The 12106-nt window shown below is 34.9% G+C and overlaps 1 protein-coding gene and 1 pseudogene across 2 annotated transcripts in view; one reads left to right on the forward strand and one right to left on the reverse strand.

Moving 5' to 3' along the window:
* The window catches only part of ZC3H12B (zinc finger CCCH-type containing 12B), a 341768-nt gene that overhangs the window by 124157 nt on the left and 205505 nt on the right, over positions 1–12106 (reverse strand). The gene's annotated exons all lie outside the window — the stretch shown is intronic.
* LOC121025001 (uncharacterized) lies at positions 8507–8652 on the forward strand (annotated as a pseudogene).

Here is a 12106-nt window from a genome sequence, read left to right on the forward strand (position 1 = left end):
TGGAGGAATCCAAACTGGTTTAGCTACTCTGGAGCACAGTATGGAGGTTCCTTAAAAAAAAAAAAAAAACAGAAAATAGAACTACCCTATAATTCAGAAATCGCACTATTAGATATTTACCCAAAGGATACAAAATTACTGACTTGAAGGGATACATGCACCCAATGTTTATAGCAGCATTATCAACAATAACAAAACTATGGAGATAGCCCAAATGCCCATCAACTGATGAACGGCTAAAGAAAATGTGGTATATATATACAATAGAATATTACTCGGCCATCAAAAAGAATGGAATCTTACCATTTGCAACAACATTGATGGAGCTAGAATGTATTATGCTAAGCAAAATATGTCAGAGAAAGAAAAATACCATATGATTTCACTCATATGTGGAATTTATTAAACAAAATAGATGAACACATGGGAAAGGGGAAAAAAGAGAAGGGAGTCTCACAAGAGACTCTTATTGGTAGAGATTAAATTGAAGGTTGAAGGAGGGAGTTGGGTGGGAAATGGCCTAGATGGGTTTGGTGTATTTAAAAGAACACTGGTGGGGCGCCTGGGTGGCTCAGTTGGTTAAGCGTCTGACTCTTGATCTCAGTTCAGGTCATGATCTTGAGGTTCGTGGGTTCAAACCCTGCTTCAGGCTCTGTGTTGACAGCGCAGAGCCTGCTTGGGATTCTGTCTCTCTTCTCTCTTCCCCTCCCCTGCTGTACTCTCTGTCTCTCTCAAAATAAATAAAATGAAAACACATTTTTTAAAGGGCACTGGTTGTGATGAGCACTGGGTGTTGTGATGAATCACTGAATTCTACTCCCAAAATGAATATTGCACTGTATGTTAACTAACTAAAATTTAAACAAAAAATAATGAAAAGGAATGCTGAAGAAATTTTTAAAAAACAAATAAATAGATTTTACAATCAAAATAAAAAAAAATGAGTGACTCCTGAGCTTGCCATATAGTAGCTGCGATTATATTTATTGGGGAGGTAGTGGAAGAAACATAAGAAAAAGGAGGGAGTACAGAAATTGCCTCAAAAGTCTATACTAACACAGTAAATGTGATACATCATCCCTAGACAAATAGATTTCTTATATACCATCCTTTATTTCTTGCTTTTCTGTTGTATCTGTAAGGGTGATAGGTCTAAATATTATACTTAAATAGTCTTTTTCTTCCAATGATCTTGAAGTCTGTTACAAATACTATTTTCTTAAACTTTCAAATCCATAGGACTATGAAAGAAGCATTTATATACTATTTGTGCATCGCTTGAACATGGTTAGCAGTGTCAGTCTCAAATGTGAAGACTTTGTTAAAGTTTTTATTTAAATTACACTTAGGTAACATGCAGTGTAATATTAGTTTCATATATACAAATTAGTGATTCAACACTTCCACACAACACCTGGTGCTTATCACAACAGATGCACTCCTTAATCCCCATTACATATTTAACCCATTCCCTCACTTACCACCCCCCTGATAATCATCACTTTGTTCTCAATAGTTAAGAGTCTGCCTCTTAGTTTGCCTCTCTTTCTCTTTTATTCTACTTTGTTACTTTGTTTTTTTTTTTTTTTTAGATTCCACGTATAAGTGAAACCATATGGTATTTGTCTTTCTCTGATTTATTTCCCACATCATACTACTCTTTAGCTCCATCCATGTCACTGCAAATGGCAATATCCCACTCTTATTTATTGCTGAGTAATATTCCATTGTGTGAATACACACACACACACACACACACACACACACACACACGTCACATCTTCTTTATACATTCATCAGTTGGGCAGTTACCATACCATATTATAGCTATTATAGATAGAGCTGTTATAAACATTGGAGTGCATATATCCCTTTGAATTAGTATTTTTGTATTCACTGGGTAAATACCTACTAGTTAAATTACTGGATTGTAAGGTAGTTCTATTTTTAACTTTTTGAGAAAACTAAATACTGTTTTCCATAGTGGCTTCACCACGTTGCATTTCCATGAATAGGGCAAGAGCGTTGCCATTTCTGACAACATCTCCAGCACCTGTTGTTTCTTGTGTTGTTGATTTTAGCCATTCAGAAAGGTGCAAGATGATATTTCATTGTTTTGATATTGTATTTTCCTGATGATGAGTAATGTTGAGCAACTTTTAATGTGTGTTATCCATCTGTATGTCTTCTTTGGAAATATGTCTCTTCAAATCTTTTGCCCATTTTTTAATTGGATTATTCATTTTGGGGGGTGTTGGTTTTATAAGTTGTTTATATATTTTGGATACTAATCCTTTATCAGATTTGACATTTGCAAATATCTTTTCCCATTTCATAGGCTGCCTTTTACTTTTGTTAACTGTTTCCTTCACTGTGCAGAAGCTTTTTATTTTGATGAAGTCCCAATAGATTATTTATGCTTTTGTTTCCCTGGCCTTAGACAATGTATCTAGTAAAAATTGCCACAGCTGGGTCAGAGTTTCCTGCCTGTGTTCTACCCTAGGATTTCTATCATTCAAGGTCTCACATTTAGGTCTTTCATATATTTTGAATTTATACTTGTGCATGGTGTAGGAAAAAATATATCGTTTCAATTCTTTTGCACGTTGTCCAATTTTCCAAGCACCATGTTTTGAAGAGACTATCTTTTTCTCGTGGAATACTCGTTCCTGTTTTGTAGATTAATCGACCATATGGTTGTGGGTTCATTTATGAGATTCATATTCTGTTTTGTTGTTCCATGCGCTACTTTTATGCCAGTACTATACTATTTTGACTATGACAATTTGTAATATAACTGGAAGCCTGGAATTGTGATTCCTCCAGCTTTGCTTTGCTTTTTCAAGCTTGCTTTGACTATTCAGGGTGTTTGTTGATCCATACAAATTTTTAAATTGTTTATTCTAGCTCTGTGAAAAAAATGCTGGTGGTATTTTGGTAGGGATTGCATTGATTGTGTAGATTGTTTTGAGCAGTATAGACATTTTCTATTTGTTCTTCCAATGCAAGAGCTTGGAATGTCTTTCCATTTCTTTTCATTCTCTTGAATTTATTTCATTACTATTTTATATTTTTCTGAGTACACGTCTTTCACCTCTTTGGATAGGCTCATTCCTAGGTATCTTATGGTTTTTAATGCAAAGGTGTAAATGGGATTTATTTTTTTATTTTTCTTTCTGTTGCTTCGTTGTTGGTATACAGAAAAGCAACAGACTTCTATATATTGCTTTTTATATCCTACGACTTTAGTGAATTCGTGTGTAATGTCATCTGCAAATAGTGAAAATTTGACTTCTTCCTTGCTGATTAAGATATAGTTTATTTTTTCTTGTGGCCCGATTTCTGTGGCTAGGACTTCCAGTTTTATGTTAAACAACAATGGTGAGAGTGGACATTCCTGTCTTGTTCCTGACATTACAGGAAAATCTTGAGTTTTCTCCACTGAGTATGATATTAGTTATGAGTTTTCCATAGATGGCCTTTAATGTGCTGAGGTATGTTTCCTCTAAAACTACCTCATTGAGGGTTATGATTCTGAATGGATGTTGTATTTTGTTATTTTTTCTCCATTTATTGAAAGGATAATGTGCTTCTTATACATTATTTTATTAATTTTGTGTATCATGTGGCTTAAATTCTGAATATTGAACCACACTTGCAACCCAAGAAGAAATCTAAGGAGATCATGATGAATTTTTTTTTTAAATGTATTGTTGGTTTTGTTTTGCTAGTTATTTTATTGAGAACTTTTGCATCAGTGTTCATCAGGGATATTGGCCTGCATTTCTCTTTTTTAGTGGTTTCTTTATCTAGTTTTTGAATTAGGGTAATAATGGCCTCATAGAATGAATATAGGAATTTTCTTTCCTTTTTTTTATTTTTTTGGAAAAGTTTGAGAAGAATAGGTATTAACTCTTTTTTAATATTTTGTAGAATTCGCGTGTAATGACGTCTGGCCCTGTACTTTTGTTTGTTGGGAGTTTTGTGATTAATGATTCAACGTATTTGGTTGTTACTGGTCTGCTCTAGTTTTCTATTTCTTCCTGTTTCAGTTTTGGTGGTTTATATGTTTCTCGGAATTTATCAATTTCTTCTAGGTTGTCCAATTTGTTGGCACATAGTTTTTCATAATATTCTCAGAACTTTTTGTTTTCCTGTGGTGTTTTTTTTATTTCTCCTCTCTCACTTGTGATTTTATTTATTTGGGTCCTTTCTCTTGTTTGTTTGATAAGTATGGATAGAGTTTTATCACTTTTATTAATTTTTTTCAAAGACCTCATTCATTTGATATACTTTATTCTTTTTGTTTCTTTGTTTCTATATCATTTATTTCTGTTATTTCTGTTCTAACCTTTATTATTTGCTTCCTTCTGCTGGCTTTAGGTTTTGTTTGTTCTTTTTTTAGCTCCTTTATGTGTAAGGTTAGCTTTTGCATTTGAGATTTTTCTTGCTTCTTGAGACAGGCTGTATTGCCATATACTCTCTTATGACTGCTTTTGCTACATCCCAAAGGTTTTGGACTATCATCTTTTACTATTCATTTGTCTCCGGTATTTTAATTTTTCTATTATCTCCTGGTTTATCCATTTATTGTTTAGTAACATGTTGTTTAACCGTCATATATTTGTGATCTTTCAAAATTTGTTCTTATGGTTGACTTCTGGTTTCATAGTATTATGGTTAGAAAGTTTCCATGGTATAACTTCAAACTTTTTGAATTGGTTGAGGCCTATTTGGTGATTTAACATGTGATTTATTCTGGAGAATATTCTATATACAATTGAAAATAATGTGTATTCTGCTGTTTTAGAATGGAATTTTCTGAATATATCTGTTAAATTCATCTGGCCCAGTGTGTCATTTAAAGACATTGTTTTCTTGTTGGCTTTCTGTTTAGTGATCTGTCCATTGATGTGGGTGAGGTGTTAAAGTCCTCTACCATTATTGTATTATTATTGATTAGTTCCTTGAGGTGTTTTTAATTGTTTTATATATTTGGGTGCCTTCATGTTGGGTGCATACATATTTAAAATTGTTAGATTTTCTTGTTGGATTGTCCTTTTTATGATTATATAGTGCTGTTCTTTGTTTCTTGTTAGACTCTTTGTTTTAAAGTCTAGTTTGTCCGATAGAAGTGTTGCCACTTTAGCTTCCTTTTGACATCCATGTGCATGATAAATGTTTCCCCATCTTCTCACTTTCAATCTTCAGGTGTCTTTAAGTCAAAAATGAGTCTCTGGTAGGCAACATATAGATCAGTCTTCTTTTTTATCCATTCTGACACCCTATGTCTTTTGACTGGGAATTTTAGTCCATTTACATTCAAAGTAAGTATTGATAGAAATGCATTTATTGCCACTTTATTACTTGTTTTGTCATTGTTTCTAGAGATTTTCTCTGATCCTTTCTTGTCTTTGTCACTTTAGGTCTCTCCTTTTCACTCAACAAGTCCCTTTTAATATTCCCTGGAGGGCCGATTTAATGGTCACAAACTACTTTACATTTAAATTTCTGGGAAACTCTTTATCTCTCCTTGTATTGTGATTGTGGCTGCAGATTTTTCCCATTCAGCACTTTGAATATATCATGCCACTCCCTTCTGGCTTCCTAAATTCCTTTGGTGAAATCTGTAGCTAGCCTCTTGCGTCTTCACTTGTAAGTTAAGGACTTCTTTTGTCTTTCTGCTTTTGAGAATTTTTCTTTATCACTATTTCTTGCCAAAGTAATTACACTATATCTTGGTGTTGGCCTGCCTCTGTTGATTTTGAAGGGAGTTCTCTGTGCCTCCTCAGTCTGGATGTCTGTTTCCTTCCCCAGATTAAGGGTGTTTTCTTTTATTCTCTTTTCAAATAAACTTTCTTCCTCCTTTTCTCTCTTCTTCTAAGACTCCTATAATATGAATGTTATTACATTTGATGGAGTCAATGAATTACTTAAGTCTATTCTTATGTTCCATAATTCTTCCCATTCTCTTTTGTTCATCTTCATACTTTCCTCTACTTTGTCTTCTAAGTCATTAATTCATTCTTGTGTTTCTTCTAGCCTGCTGTTCATTGGATCAAGCATGTTTCCAATGTGGTTTATTGCACTGTTTCTTTTTGATTGATTATTTTTAACACTTGTATCTCTGTGGTAAGGGTCTCACTGATTTCTTCTATTTTGTTCTCAAGCCCAGTGAGTACACTTATGATTATTGCTTTAAATTTTCCATCAGGCATGTTGCTTATACCTGTTTCACTTAAATCTCTAGCCATGGCCTTATCTTGTTATTTTGTTTAGGATGAATTCCTCCATAACTTTGTCTAAGTCTCTGCCTTCTTCTTTGTGTTAGAAAAGCCAGTTATATCTCTTGCTTCTGCAAGTAATGGCTTTATGAAGAAGAGGTCATGGGTCATGTAGTGCCCATGGCCTGGCACTTCAGGGAGTGTTCTGGTATGTGCACCATGTGCTCTTCTGCTGTGTTTTGGCTGCTCTGTCCTTTAGGTCAGTCATCTGCAGAGGCTCACTTTGGTTGCTGTGGGTAGCATTTGGCAATTGACCTGAATATGGTGAATTTTAACTAGGTGTTATCTTGTCAGCTTTGAAATGAGATGTACACCACCTCCAGCAGAACTGAGGCCCTGCAGAACTCTTTGGTCAAGAGATGTGGTGTGGGCAGGGTTTGTGCTGGTCTTCTGAAGAAGGGGCCTGGTACATGCAAGTTAGGCACCCAGTGTTGGTCTTTACTTCTTCCCACAGGTGGCTCTGTGTCAGTGCTAAGGTGCAGTCGAGGGCAATGGAACAGGCCAGCTCTTTTTTTCCCCAAGAGTCATCTCCATGAACACTGATTTTCAAGGATGTGCTCCAAGAAGAGTGAAAAATCAGGCATTTTTCAGATCACTGTTTCCATGCTGTCTGATCCTGGGCCTGCCTTCTCTCCAGGAACAGCCTCTGGGCTCTACCCAAACCAGGACCTTATCCTAACAGCTGACCTTTAAGACTCCATGCTTTAAGCCTTGCTGGTTGCAAGAGCTCATGAAATTCAGCTCCTCTAATTTTCCAAGCCAATGGTTTTGGGGAAACATTATCCTTGTGGATTCCTCTATGTGCTCCTCTCTCTCACCCTTCTCTGGGACCATAGTCACCTCCCCTCCACAGCACTCACAATGCATTTCTACCCTAAAACTTGTCTCTTCACTTCTTACCTTCTCTGATGTGTTTTCTTGTCTCCCTTTCCTTGTGGGGTTTGTTCTTTCAGTATTCAGGTCTATTTCTGGGTCATTTAGGATGATTTGATAGTTATATAATGCTGTCAGTGGGATAGGCAAGCCTAGGGTCCTCTTACTCTGTGGCCATCCTCCACTCTCACTAATTATTTTTATTAGATTTATTTTTGATATGTGTTACACATACTCTAAGACTGGATAAAATCAACTAAGCAGTTTGGTATAGTGAGAAAAATATTGGACTTAGAGACACACAGTGCAAAGTTGGATTTCTGGTTCTATCATGTAATAGCTATGTGACTTTGTACTAATTTTTGAGCCCTCAATTAAAAAATTATTTTGAAATTCTTAATTTATTATAAAATGTTGAGCCTCAGTTTCTTTTTTTTTCTTTTTCAAAAGTCTCTATTTAAATTCCAGTTAGTACACATACAGTGTAATATTAGTTTCATGTGTAAGATTTATTGATTCATCACTTACATACAATACCCAGTGTTCACCACAACAAATGCCATCTTTAATCCCCATTAACCATTTAACCAACCCCCTTACCCACATTACCTACAGCAAACTTCAGTGTGTTCTCTATAGTTGAGAATCTACATTATGGTTTGCTTCTCACTTTTTCCCCCATGTTCATCTGATATCTTTCTTAATTTTACATATGAGTGAAAGTGTGTGGTATTTGTCTTTCTCTGACTGACATTAGCATAATACTCTCTAGCTCTATCTGCATTGTTGCAATGGCAAGAGTTTATTCCGTTTGTTGGCTGAGTTTTATACACACACACACACACACACACACACACACACACACACCACGTCTTCTTTATCTATTCATCAGTTCATCTGTCAATGGACATTCAGGCTCTTTCCATAATTTGGCTATTTGTAATGCTGCTATAAACATCAGGGTGCATGTGTCAATTCAAATAATTATTTTGTATCCTTTAGGTAAACATCTTGCAGTGCAGTTACTGGATCCTAGTGTAGTTTTATTTTTTAAGTTTTTGAGAAATGGCCATACTGTTTTCCAGAGTTGCTGCAACACTTTGCATTCCTAACAGTGTAACAGGATTCCCTTTTGTCTGCATCCTCGCTGACATCTGTTGTTCCCTGTGTTGTTATTTTTAGACATTCTGACAGGTGTGAGGTGGTATCTCATTGTAAATTTGATTTGTATTTCTTTGATGATGGGTAATGTTGAACATCTTTTCATGTGTGTGTTACTCATCTATACGTCTTCTTTGAAAAAAATGTCTATTCATGTCTTCTACTCATTTTTTAAACTAGATTATTTGATCGCTTCTCGGCCTTTTGGCTAAGATCAAGTGTAAACTAGATTATTTGTTTTTCAGGTGTACAGATTGAGAATTTCTTTGTAGATTCTGGATACTCACCCTTAATGTCATTTGCAAATATCTTTTTCCATTCTGTCAGTTCCCTTTTAGTTTTGTTGATTGTTTCCTTCACTGTGCAGAATCTTTTTATCTTGATGAAGTCCCAATAGTTCATTTGTGCTTTTGTTTCTCTTCCCTCAGGAGACAAGTCTAGTAAGATATTGTTATGGCTTATGTCAAACAGGTTATTGCCTGTATTTTCTTCTCTGACTCTGATGGTATCCTGTCTCACATTTAGGTCTTTCATTCATTTTTTAAAAATATTTATTTGGGGGGGGCGCCTAGGTGCCTTAATCAGTTAAGCGACTGACTTCAGCTCAGGTCATGATCTCATGGTTCATGGGTTTGAGTCCCACATTGGACTCTGTGCTGACAGCTCAGAGCCTATAGCTTGCTTCAGATTCTGTGTCTCCCTCTGTCTCTTCCTTTCCCCTGCTCACACCCTGGCTCTCTCTCAAAAATAATTAAAACATTTTTAAAAATTTAAAAATACATAAAGATTTTATTTTTAAGTAATCTCTACACCCAATGTAGGGATCATACTCATGACCCGAAGACCAAGAGGCACATGCTTCACTGACTGAGCGAGTCAGGTGCTCCATGATCTTTAATCCACTTTGAATTTATTTTTGTGCATGCTGTTAGAAAGTGGTACACTTTCATTCTTCCTATTTTGTCAAAGATTAGTCAAAGTTATTTTGGGGTTTTCTCTTCTTTCTAAATGTTTATTTGTTTATTTTGAGAGAGGGCAAGAGACAGCACGTGAGCAGGGGAGGTTCAGATAGAAAAGAGAGAGAGAATCCTAACCAGGCTCTGACTGTCAGGGAAGAGCCCAATGCAGGGCTCAAACTCATGAACCGTGAGATCATAACTAGAGCAGAAATCAAGAGTCAGATGTTTAACTGACTGAGCCACTAAGGTGATCCAATTTCTGGGTTTTCTATTCTGTTCCTTTGATCTGTCTGTTTTTATGTCAGCACCATACAGTCTTGGTCACTAAAGCTTTGTAGTATAACTTGAAGTCTGGAAGCCTCTACCTTTGTTTTTCATTTTCAAGATTGCTTTGACTATTTGGGGTCTTTTCTTGTTCCACACATATTTTAGGATTGCTTGTTCTAGCTTTGTGAAAAATGCTGTTGGTATTTTGATATGGATTGCATTAAATGTATAGATTGCTTTGGGTAAGATTGACATTTTAACAATATTTGTACTTCCAGTCCATGAGCATGGAAAGTTTTTCATTTTTTTTGTCTCATATTCAATTTCTTTCATAAGAGATTTATAGTTTTCAGAATACAGATCTTTTACCTCCTTGGTCTCACAGTGGTGAAAGTGGACTCCCCTGTCTTGTTCCTGACCCTAGAGGAAAATCTCAGTTTTCCCCCACTGAGGTGATATTAATTGTGGGCCTTTTGTATATGGCCTTTATGATGTTGAGGTATGTTTTCTCTATCCTTACTATGTTGATTTTTTTTAAATCATGAATGGATGCTGTACTTTGTCAAATGCTTTTTCTTCATCTATTGAGAGGATTACATTGTTCTTATCCTTTCCTTTATTAATGCGGTGTATCATGTTGGTTGATTTATGAGTATTGAACCACACTTGCAACCCTGGAATAAATTCCACATGATTGTGGTGAGCAATTCTTTTAATGTACTGTAGAAATCGATTTTTCCATACTTTTTCTTTTTAGAATAAATTTCGTCCATGTTCATCAGGGATGTTAGCCTGACATTCTCTTATTAATCTGGCTTTGGTTTTGGAATAAAGGTAATGGTGGCCTCAGAGTAGCTTAGACATTTTTTTTTTCATTTCTATTTTTTGGAACAGCTTGAGGAGAAAAGGTATTAACTCGTCTTTAAATGTTTTGTAGAATTCCCCTCTGAAGTCATGTGGCCCTGGACTTTTGTTTGTTAGGATTTTTTTTCATTAGTGTTTCAATTTTTTGCTGATTATGGGTATGTTCAAGTATTCTCTTTCTTTCTGTTTATGTTTTGGTGGTTTACATATTTCTAGGAATTGATACATTTCTTTTAGATTTCTCAATTTTTTTGATATATAGTCTTTCATAATATTCTTTTATAATTGTATTTCTGTGGTGTTGGTTGTAATCTCTACTCCCTCATTTGTGATTTATTTATTTTGGGTCCTTTCTCTTTTCTTTTTAAGTCTGGCTATGAGTTTATAAATTTTATTAAGTTTTTCAAGGAACCAGCTCCTAGTTTCATCGACATGTTTTTATTTTTTACTTCTATATAATATATTTATGTTGTAAACTTTATTATTTGCTTCCTTCTGTTGGCTTTAGCCTCCATTTGTTGTTCTTTTAATGTGTAAGGTTACATTTTTTTTACTTGAGATTTTTCTTCCTTCTTGAGGTGGGACTGTTTTTCTACATACTTCCCTCTTATGACTGCCTTTGCTGCATCCCAGAAATTTTAGACCATCATGTTTTCATTTTCATTAGTTTCCATTTACTTTTTATTTATTTAATTTCCTGGTTGACTCATTTATATTTTTAGTTGGATGTTATTTAATATCCATGTATTTGTGGTTTTTCAACTATTTTCTTGTGTTTGACTTTACATTTCACAGCATTGTGGTCAGAAAATATGCATGGTATGATCTCATTCTTTTTGCACTTGCTAAGCCTGATTTGTGACCTAGTATGTGATCTATTCAGGAGACTGTTGCATGTGCACTTGAAAATAATGTATATTCTGTTGCTTTAAGATGAATTGTTCTGAGCACATCTTTTAAGCCCATTTATTCCAGTGTGTCACTCAAAGCCATTGTTTCGTTGTTGATTTTCTGCTTATATGATATGTCCATTGATATTAATGGGATGATAAGTCCCCTACTATTATTGCATTATTATCAATGAGTTCCTTATGTTTGTTAATTGTTTTATATATTTGGGTTGTTCCAAGTTGGTGGCATAAATATTTATAATTGTTATATTTTCTTCTTGGATGGGCCCCTTTATTATTATATATAGTTCTTTCTTCATCTCTTGTTATAGTCTTTGTTTTGAACACTAGTTTGCGTGTTGTAAGTTTTGCTACTCCAATTTTCTTTTGATGTCCATTTTCATGGTAAATGTTTCTTCATCCACTCACTTTCAATCTATAGGTGTCTTTAGATCTAAAATTAGTCTCTTTTAGGTAGTATATAGATTTTTTTATCCATTCTGATACTCTACATCTTTTTATTGGAGCATTTACTTCATTTACACTCAGTAATTATTGACAGATGAATTTAGTGCCATTTTATTGTTTGTTTTGTCATTGTTTCTGGATTATTTTCTGCTCCTTTCTAGTGTTTTTCATACTCAACAAATCTCCTTTAATATTTCTTGTAGGTTTGGTTTCGTGGTCATGTACTCCTTTAGTTTTTGTTTGTCTTCGAAACTCTCTTTCTATTTTGAAGGATTGCCTTGCTGACAAAGTATTCTTGGCTGTAGATTTTTCCCACTCAGTACTTTGAACATATCATGCC

The sequence above is a fragment of the Herpailurus yagouaroundi genome, unplaced genomic scaffold (genome assembly GCF_014898765.1).
Source record: "Herpailurus yagouaroundi ecotype Mexico unplaced genomic scaffold, PumYag 67428, whole genome shotgun sequence".
NCBI classification, from domain to species: domain Eukaryota; kingdom Metazoa; phylum Chordata; class Mammalia; order Carnivora; family Felidae; genus Herpailurus; species Herpailurus yagouaroundi.